Source organism: Pseudorca crassidens, chromosome 19 (genome assembly GCF_039906515.1).
Source record: "Pseudorca crassidens isolate mPseCra1 chromosome 19, mPseCra1.hap1, whole genome shotgun sequence".
Classification (NCBI taxonomy): domain Eukaryota; kingdom Metazoa; phylum Chordata; class Mammalia; order Artiodactyla; family Delphinidae; genus Pseudorca; species Pseudorca crassidens.
The window spans coordinates 31,291,819-31,301,729 of NC_090314.1; positions in this window are offsets into that span (position 1 = coordinate 31,291,819).

A 9,911-nucleotide genomic window follows, 5' to 3' on the forward strand; every position below is an offset into this window, starting at 1 on the left:
TGAATGGTAAGGAACCCATTAGGAATTTTAGAAAAGAGTAACAAGATCAGGTTTGTACTTTCCATCATATACAATTTATTTACTATCTAGGGAGCTTTGAAATTGGGAATATTTAGACGGAATTGGGATGAACTATAGTGACTCTCCAGCTTAAAGAGAAAAGGTATCCAATTAATTTCTTTACCTTTTTCTCTTCAGGGTAGTGCTTTTATCCTTCCTAAAATCCTGCATTGCAGGGACAACCAGCATTCCCTTTCTTCTTAAAGGGTTTTCTGGTCAAAAAATAGTTCTATAGTCAGAGCTATAATTTTCCTTTGTCCATAGTTGCAGACTCTATTCATGCTGGAAAAGACATCTGTGGTTCTGAGCATCATTCTCTGGGATGCAGAGGCTGAAATGTTTGGTCTCAAGGAGGTCAGAAGGGGAGGAAGTTGAGGAAGGAGCTGGTTTTCAGTCAATGGTCAATCAGTCCGTATCACAGACCACCCTGCCACCAGTTGAGGACCTGATGACAAACACCTCTGAACTGGGGTCAAAAGTCAGGCTCATTCCTCCTCTTTATCTTGAAAATAGTCCTTTTATGTATTATGGGCTGTAGGTTTTATGGTTGGCAGAGCATGTGTGAAGAACTGGGAAGGAACTGAGAAAGACATTGCAATGTGGACAGGACAGGGTGTGAACAATTATAAACCTTTGTGAAAGTGTTATCCTCTGAGCTGTCATTCACTTGCTTTCTCCCACGCTGAGAGTGTGCTCATGAGGTCAGTAAAATTGACTGAAGACAGACAGACAGAAACATGTTTTCCAGGGATCTCAGAGGAGTAGCAGCTGCAAATAAGACATCCTGGCAATGACCACAAAAGAGAGAGCTGGCTTGACAGCCTTGAATGTATAGGTTACACCTAGATGCCTAGAAAGTATCCTGATTCTCTACAGTGACTATTGACCAAAGGCAGAATCATCTAAGTAGAAGAAACAATGAAATGCACCTGAGAATTCTGACATTTTGTCAACAAAATCAATGCAGAAATTTGATATGGAAAATTTTCCTGGACAAAGGGAAAAGGCAAGTTGATCCCAGCTTAATTGATATTAACCTATCTGAAGGAAGACTATGGCAAGAGAAGAGAGTTGGTGAGCCAGAAAAGCGTAGAAAAATGGGGATCAGAGAGGCAAAATTCGGCCTTGTGTGCACAGTACCCAGGGGAGAGAGATTGTAAGTCTGGAAGATTCGTCACAACCTTCATATATTTCAAGAGGCCACAGAGCGCATTGTTTAGGATGTCTCTGGAGTCAGACTAACGTAGTTCAAACACTAAGACCATAGCTTACTTACTTACTTACTTAATTGCTGTCTTGAACAAGATACTTAAGTTCTGTGAGACTTGGTTTCTTCATATGTAAAACCAAGATAATATTAATAGTTCCTTGTTGCCCCTTCTTCCTGGGCACACAGTGAGACTACATTTCCCAACCTCTCCTGAACTTTTAGGAGTGGTCATGTGACTGATTTCTACCCAATGGAATAGGAGCCAAAGTGGCATGAAACCCCTCCAGGCCCAACCCATTAAAAACTTCCTATATTCAATCTTCTATCCTCTTTACTTTCCCACTGGCTGGATGTGGCAGAGCCTCCAACACTTTGGGGACCTGAATGACTGTGTGAAGCAGAGCCCCTTTACCAATCTGGAACCACGTTAGACTATTTGTAGGAGAAAAAATTAAATTCTGTAGGGTAAACGATTATTCCTTTGGGGACTTATTTGCTCCAGCAGTTAGCCATCTTAACTAATATACTACTAATTGTTTTGTTGCATAAAAAGAGATGAGTCCATGTAAAACCTGTAGGATGGTACCTGCTATATAGAAAGTGCTTAAAATGTATAGCTATTATTTTTATTCTGAGCTAAACCAGATGCCTTTGAGGCTGGTGCAAGTTTGAAGATGACAAAATTGATGTCAGACTCAGCTGAAGTTTCTTCATTTTTTCTTTGTCGTATCAGCCAAAAAACACTACACAAGGTATAAATGAGATGATGAATATATGCCAACATGACTGAGCAGGTCTCCAATACTTGCTTTCCAAGTGATAGATGGGGTGGGCTCAACAACCCACACAGAGCAAGGGTGTTGTCAAGTCAGAAGAGCCCAGAACTATAGACTAATAGCCTTCATACACTTTAGCTTGGGTTAGTAGGTGAAGAGGAGAGAGGGGGTCTCAGATCATTTCTCTAAGATGTCATTTGAGTTTAGGTTTATATCTTTTGCTGAACCATAGTTATATAATATTCTTACTTCCATATTTCATTTCTTATTGCCCCACTGGGTCTACCAGAGGTATCAGTGCAACACAACAAGCTATAACCTACCGCATTCTACCATCCTTCTTCCTTTGTACAAATTCCTTGATTTCCAAACTAACATGTATTCCGATTAGCTTTCCTGCCCTCTATAACTGAAAACTAAAGCCCGGGAATGAGGACAAGCATTGACCACGGAAAAGGAAATCTATATTACCAATGCATATATAAATCAATTATCTACCAGTCCCACTCCAGTCACTCTTTATCCTCCATCCTGCCTTATTTTTTCATGGCATTTACAGCTATCTGAAATGTCATCTTTTATTTATTTTCTTACTTATTTATTATCTGCCTCTTCCCCCTGATGTAAGCTTATGAGGATGGAGACTATCCTGTTGCTGCTATATCCCAACATTCAGAACAGTGCCACTCACAAAGTAGATACAAAGAAGCACATTTTTTTTCAAATAAATACATAAATTTGTTGAACGAATGGATGTTTGTCATAGGTTGGTTTCCCTGAATATCTTCATTTATGGGGAACTGATGAAAGAATTTCTAGACCAAAAAAGCTAATTATTGGGGCCTTGACAAGATCTGGTACCAAGATCAGGTTACTTTGTGGATACTTGTTTGGGTATCCAGACAGCTGGGATCTTTAGGTAAAGTGACTCTACACAACCACAAAACATTTGGGAATGGAAATGTGTACATTACTTCTGGGGAGGTGAATCTAGCTTACTGTCCCTCAATTATATTACAATTCGTTATTCCCTGTTCTGGTGTCAGGAAAAGATTAGAGCCCTTGGGATTACTTAGCCTAGAGGATAAAATGCCGAGATGAGATACAATCTGCTCACTAAAATATGCCTTGTCAAATTCATCTCATGTCTTTTTTGGTGAGGGTCATTAAGCTGATGGATCTGGGGGAATGTTCTACAATAAAGGATTTTGTGGGATCTCTCAGGTTATTCTCACAGACAAGAAGGGAAAAGACAGGTGAATTGGCATATGGTTGAATGTTGAATGACCATCCCTGAAGGATGCAGGAGGGGGTCTTTGGTGATGGATTTCATTGGATTTTGTACAAGTACCTGGAATGCATTCTGATCAAATCTGTGGATCACAGATATACCTAGGAATAAGAACTAACACATGGGTGACAGAATCAGGTCCCATAAATCTCTTATTGAGCTGTAACAATGAATGTAATACAGCAAGACTGAATTTAACAGAGATAAAGATCAAGTCATGCACCTGGGTTCAACAAATCAATCACACATCTGACCCAGCTGAGTTCTTTTAAATCATCCAAGCCACTCCCAAGCTGCATAGCCAATATCCTGGAAAACTCAGTCCCTGACACCTTACAGAGCCCAAGTCTAGAGCCTTATTGCCCAAGGCCACAGCTAATTCATTTCTTGACCTGGTCTGTTACCTCAGCTCCTGACCCCTTACTCCATTCCCTGGCTCTGGCTGAACAATTGCACTTTGGCTCTGACCATAGGCTCCCCTCTGCTGCTATGATCCCATTTCCCCTGCTTTGACCTCTCCAGCTCCTTTGAGTCTGGTCTCTGGGACCCATACCAGCACCTTCTCTGAGAATAGATACCTTAAGGACAGAACGTTCCAAGCATTGACCAGTCTTGGCACCCATGAAGACACATACCTATGGAGAAGACAGATAAGCACAAAAGTAGATATATAGATAGATACATACATATATATAGATATGTATATATATCTTAATTTTTTCTTTCATTCTATACATATATATGTTTATAAAAATTCATCCATACTTTATTGCTACCTTTTTGTACTTTATAACGTATTAAGATGTTTTGACCATGAAAATAAATATTTTTCTATGGCAGGTTCATTGAAGAATGCATGTTAGAACTTTTTAAAAAGTATAGAGAGGGTTTTTTTATTTCTAAACTTTAAAAAAAATCACACATCATTCCATGCTAATTTCAATGGTTTTTTTTGTAGGAAAACATAAATGATCAAAATTGGTTCAAAAGGATGTCCACTTAGCTGGATCTCTAGCTTGAGGCTCTCTGAATGGTGACCCTTGTCCACCTGGTCACACATCCATAGTGGGACATGCAATTATCTTGTTTGTATGTCTTGTCAAGGGCAACCAGATATGTTGGAAGGCATTTCATTATCTCCAAGTTTTCTTTGATAATGACTTAATTTCTAAGAAATGAAATGCATCAGAATCCAGCCACAGCTGCTGGATTCAAGGGCTGCTCTAATGTCTCCCCACCCCCGTTTTTGGCCCTTTTCCACCTTCTCTCCAGGCGAGAGGAAGGTGCCCTCCCTTCCCTCTCTCCTCTGCGAGTTATGTCAGGTGGCTTGCTTGGGGAGGTGCCAAAGAATAATAAACGCTGTTTTCAAACTGGCTCAGGAGCTGGTAATTCCTGGTGATTTCAGGCTGGTTTCCAAGCTGTTTGCCAAAGTAGGAGGGAGGACAGAGTTCTTAGTGAATGCCATCCACACACTGCCCTTCCAGACTCACTGTTGGGCCCTGCAGATCATCTCCGCTTCTCCCTCCAGGAAGGAGGCAAAGAATAGTGAGCAGTGATGTCATTTGGGACACTTCTACTGTTTCTATCTGATCCCAGCTTCCTCTCATGAGGAGCAAAACCAAGTCCCCCAAAGCTACCCGTGTCGGCCGTGGCCCACTTAGTCTTCCCAGGCACAGGGCCCCCTGAGGCACCCCCTCAGGTTCTGGGAAGAAAACAACCTTCCAGAGTGTGCCCCCAAGACTAAAGCACTCCCACTCCCTGTTCAGAGCCAGTGAGGACTGCCTCGGTGCAGGCCTCCTGCTGGGGCCTCTGGATGGAGCCCTTTTCCCAGCTCCTGAGGGCTTAGCTTGCTTCAAGTGCCAGCTCGAAGCAACCCTGCCCCAAGAAGCATCAACCACGTCCCCTTCACCGGTGCCTAGCTCGCTTGGCACCCATTGCCTCAGCGTGCGGGGCCCTCTCTCTTTCACCCTCGTGTTATACTTATCACTGTAGATACCTTGACTCCCTCCCTGGACTGTAGGCTTCTTTATGGCACAGAAAATGACCGATTCACCTTTATTTCCCCCAGACGCACTCAGCAAATCAATGAAGAATGGGGTCATTATCCTAAAAGCTTCCTGAGTTCCTGGTGCCCTGGGTAAAGCTGCCTACTTCTGTTTCTTCTGGGACACATTGTCAACGATGCCTGTTTCCAAACACACTGCCACCTTCCAACTCTCTGGCTCCCAGGAACCCCTGACTGAGTTCTCTTTCTCAGAATCAGGAAGAGACCTCTGGGCTCTTTCCCAGCACATGCCCACGTTCCACAGGCTCACCTAATGCCACCTTGACCTGCAGTAAAGACAGAGCTGTCCTGATTGAAATAGAAAGGAATGTGGTTTAATCCCTTTTGCTTGATTTCTCTTTCCCTGGTTTCCTCACCTCCAGCTGCCCCCGTGAGAGCCCCTGGGAACCTCCGATGGCCCCACAGGACAGTCTGAATCCATTGCACAGATGGTCACTGAGGACCCCTCTTAATCTGCGTTTCTGATTCATAGCTTGGACAGCAGCAACAGCCGGACATGGAGGGGAGTTGAGGGGAGCAAAGCTCGTTACTGAGGAGAACCTGAGATCTACCCAGGAAAGTGGTCACTGTGTGCACACGGGCCACGTACCAATGTCCCAGGCCTCGCAGGGTATGTGGCTGTATTTTATCAACCTCTGCATTCTCACCACTTAGCATGTGGCTGGATCAAAGCTGCCATTTCTCCATCACATTCAAGGAGTCAATGAATATGAGTTGCTTTCCACACCTCCTCTGGCAAAGCATTAGATTCTACCCTGCTTTGCATCTAAGCTAGTTGGTCATGAATCAGTCTTGTCACTACGCTGTAAGACACTTGAAGGCATGGATAGTAGGCTATTCACCTCTGCATCCCAACCAGGCACAGAGGACAGAATGAGCCAAGGGTGAAAAGTCAGGTGAATCAACCTGGAGGTGTTGAGAAAGCAGCCAGAGAGCCAGCAGCAGGAAGTTTAAGTGGGTAGAGGATGATCAGTTTCAACTGTGGGTCAGGGTTAGAACACAGTGCCAAACCTCAGGCGGGCAAAAGGAAGGCTCCCGAGGGCAGAATAGTGCTGAGGTCCTAAGTGTGGGCCCTGGAGTTCTAGTGACCAGCCGTGTAACTTCTCTCTGCCTCAACTCATCATTTGCCAACGTGAGTGGATAACATTACTCACCTCCTAGGGTTCTTTTGAGGATGAACAACGTAATGCATGTAGAGTAGTTAGCACGGTGCTGGGCACATAATAAGCTCTCAAGCCATTACGTCATTATTTGTGTGTGCAATTCATAAAACATTTTCCCAAATGAGCAGCAATTTCTCAGAAATATTTGATAGCTAGTGCCCTTTGGGGGCTCTGAAAATAGCTATGAAGGAAAGACTCTCAATAAACTACTTATAAATGGTTGGGCAGGGTCTTAGTCAGTTCAAGAGTTCTGGAGGCTGGAAGTCCAAGATCAAGGTGACAGCATGGTTGCCTTTGCTGAGAGTCCCCTTCTTGTTCATAGCCCATGTCTTCTTGCTGTGTCCTCACATGATGGCTGGGGCTAGGGTGCTCTCTGGAGGCTCTCTTATGGACAGCTAATCCCATTCATGAGAGCTCCACCCTCATAACCTATGCACCTCCCAAAGGCCCACCTCCTAATACAATCATCTTTGGAGATAGGATTTCAACATATGAATTTTGGGGGGAAACAAACATTCAAACTGTAGCAGGGAAAGTGTGCAGACATAAAAAGAAAAACACACCCAGGGATACACAGGCCTGCCTGATTCTCTGTCTCTGTCTCTCTGTCTCTCTGTCTCTGTCTCTCTCTCTCACACACACACACACACACACACACACACACACACTCCCCTTTTCCAGGTGTCCCTTGGATAGAATTCTGCCAACAATATGTCATAGCAAGCACTCTTGGCTCTGCCCCTCCAGGGATGATTCCTGAGCCAATGTGGAGGAAGGCATTCTCATCACCGTTTCCCTTGAGAAGCCTGTGGTTCCTTGGGATGAGGAAAGCCTGTAATAAAATGCTGTGCATGAACTGATAAAGTAACTAGTATTACTGCGGACAATGGAGTACAAGAAACGATCTATTCAGGCCTTTGAGTGTATACTTCCCTTGTTCTGTTACACACTGAATCAATCTTTTACAAAGCAAAAATGGATGTATATGTGAAATCTATACATCCCACTTCATAAACCGGGTTTATAAAATAAGTTCATTTTTCTGTTAACAATAAAATCTATATGGCTCTAAGGTTACACTTGCTGCTGAAAGACAATTCCTTCCTGCCCTATAATTACTTTTTCTGTGATTCCAGGTTGTTGGGAGAATTAAATAAGTTATTATAGGGAAAGTGTTTACATTAGTGTCCAGCTCAATTCTAATAGAATAGCAAGCACTCAATAAATATTCTTTGTTATTATTCCCACCATCAATATCATTCCCAGTATTTCAGTCTGCCATTGGAGTCTGAATTTGGTGAGCCAGCTAGAGGGAAAGGATGTCACGGGCACAGTGGTTGTTGAAACTGCTCCTAAGTATTCCAGCTCCCGGGTCTTCCTGGCACCAGGTAGAACTGGACTCACTCAATGGCTTGTGGTTGGGCGGGGGTCACATGACTAGCTCTGGTTGCTGGTTGTGAGTGGAAGCAACGCATGTCACCTCTGGGCTGGAGCTTTTAATTGCTGATGCAGAACCTGCCAGAAGACCAGTAACGTTTCAGAGGAGGGCTGCTCCCTCTGTCTCTGTCCTCAGCTGAGAACAATGACGAGATGGAGTAGAATTCCTGCCAGCCTGCAATGGATGCATAGGATGAGCGAGAAATAATTCTTCACTCTTTTAGCCACTGGGATTTGGATTTGCTTGTTACTGTGACCCACCCTAGCCTATCCTGACTGACACACCAGTATCTCGATTATCCCAACACAAGTTATTGCATTGCAAGTATATCACCAGAGAAGGGGGACATGGCTTATCAAAAATTCAAAAACGTTCTTTACCAGTGGCTGTTTCTGCCACAGCATTTCCCTGGGGTGGGGGTGGGGGGGTGCTGGGTGGTTTCTGGGAAAATATGGGGGAAGGGAAAATAAGGCTCCCCCTTCCAGTATTTTGCTCAACTATCAGCTCCCGGTGTTATGGTCATTCCTTGCTAATGTTCACTTGGTGATACTTTGGTCCAGCCTCGAACACATGCTTCGTCCTTGGTTTGACAAATGCCCTGTCTCCAACCAAGTCACCCCTCCATCACCGTGACATTTTGGTGCCCTTTTCTACTCTGCCTTCAGTCAGTACCATCTACATCATCAGAATTTTTCAAACAGTGTTGAACATCAAAAGGGAAAGTAAAAGGGAGTTTCCCGCCCTTTCAAAACTTGGCTCCTCATCCAAATATGCTCAACCCCGTCGGGGAATCGTTTAGTTCTCTATACTGGGAGGATGGGTAGCTTTGTCACACACCAAATGTGTCTCCCAGTTCCCACATATCAGGCATCTGGTTCTCTCTCCTGGCTCTTCATAGCACTGGGCAGAAGCCTCTGTTGACCACTTCTCAGGACCTCTGCAATTTTCTGTTTTCAGGTCTGTCCCCAAGAGGGCTGTGAGGCTTTCAATAGCTGAGATTTAAATACACTTCCTTTCCCTACCCACATTGCTTATGCGGGGGCGGGGGGTGGGGGTGGTGTCTTCAGAGAAGATGCAGCTCAGGTGTCACACCCTATGGAAAGCCCTTCTTGACCTCCTCTACCTCCCACCCGCTGCCAACTGTGGTAGAGGGAGCTGTTCGCTCTCTCGTATCCCAATGACCCTGGCAAAATTTTACACTTGCTTATTGCCCTTATTTGTTTACACACTTGTCTCCTCCTTTTAAGGTGGAATTTCCTGGAAAGCAAGCATTTCATTGAGTTTTGTTTATTTTCATCATAGTCCTAACAACTAATGCATCCCTGGTCTACCGTTGCAGACCATTAATGCATGTATGTTTAATTATCAGGTGGACAGACAGCTTATATATCCACATAAATTCACACACCAAGTTAATAATCCAAAGTGTAGCATATGATTTGGGATGTAAGAAAAAAGGATGGATGAGAAAGATTTTCAAAAGAAAGAAATAGAAAGAGGAAAAAAAACAGACAAATAAATACATGGATGTGAGTCAAAATCAACATCTACCACAGCCGACTCTTGACTTCCTTGATATGCTGTGAGTCTTAATGTCTCAGATGGACACTTTGAGGTTTCTAGTTTGGGCCTGTCCCGATTACAAGACAAAGACAGGGGCACACCATTCCCGTAAAGTTGCAAGATCCCAAGTGAGGTCCTCCCTAGCAGCTTCATTTGCCTCAGTTTAGCCCTGGCCCCGCCCTTGAGGGTGTGCCTTGATATTGAATTGATAGTTGTTGAATATTTGAACATTCAGTTGGCTGGAGGAGAAGCTTCCCCTTTCGGTGTGAACATGCCAATTATATGGACATGTTCTCCGTGTAATGTAACGTTCTCTATGTGATGACATAGCACACCACAAACACA